At 62.8% G+C, this 786-nt stretch overlaps 1 protein-coding gene across 1 annotated transcript in view; it reads left to right on the top strand.

Moving 5' to 3' along the window:
* The window catches only part of ADGRD1 (adhesion G protein-coupled receptor D1), a gene marked incomplete at its 5' end in the record, with an annotated part of 100,297 nt that overhangs the window by 74,368 nt on the left and 25,143 nt on the right, over window positions 1-786 (top strand). The gene's annotated exons all lie outside the window — the stretch shown is intronic.

Consider the following 786-nt stretch of genomic DNA (forward strand, 5'->3'; position numbering starts at 1 on the left):
CGATCCGCACTGCGGAGCTGCCCTTCCGAGAGGTTGTAGCAATTTATGTTGTCGCCAAAGGGGCTGCGGCGCTGACGTCCCCTCTCAGCCTCAGCTCGGCTCTTGTTTTCGTTGCTTGCGTCTCTTTCTTTAAAACCAAAAATATATGTTTATTGATGTCAGAGAGGAAGGGTGTGTAGCCAGCGATGGACATGACTCTGAAGAAAGCACTCCAGCTCCCCCCACAGCTGGACGCAGGGCTCAGCCGCCATGGGGGAGTCAGGAAGGTGCAGCTTGGAGAGGAGACCAGGGGAAGGCGGGTTGAAGCGCAGCCAGGCCGGGCGGCTGCCGGGTTACTTTTGGAGCAGAGAGTTTCGGGCCTGTGGGCGGGAGGGGTGTTCATCACTCCAGAGGCCGTCATGGAGGCCCGGGAGCCAGGCTCGCCCGGGGTGGTGGGGTCTCCTTTGAAGGTTGCGCTCACGTTTCTGAGGACGTGTGGGAGGCTCTTTTTGGGTTGAAATGCTTTGTCCCGTGGGAAGCATTCGTCCGTCCGCCCGTCCGTCCATCCGAGGACAAACCGGTGTGCGGTGCGGGGGCGAGTGGGCAGGAGCTGGGGAAAGAGGCGGGCACGCACGTGGGTCCCTCGCCCTCATGGACGGGGCCTGGGGCCCAAGGTCGAGGCACCCGGTTTTCCTGGCCCAGAGTGGGGTGCCTCCTGCTTAAACCGGGGTGCTGCCCGGCCGCCTGGCTCAGGCTGGAGGGACAAGCCCCCCCCGTCACACACCAGGCAACGCGTCATCATCAGGG

Source organism: Myotis davidii, unplaced genomic scaffold (assembly GCF_000327345.1).
Source record: "Myotis davidii unplaced genomic scaffold, ASM32734v1 scaffold43, whole genome shotgun sequence".
NCBI lineage: Eukaryota > Metazoa > Chordata > Mammalia > Chiroptera > Vespertilionidae > Myotis > Myotis davidii.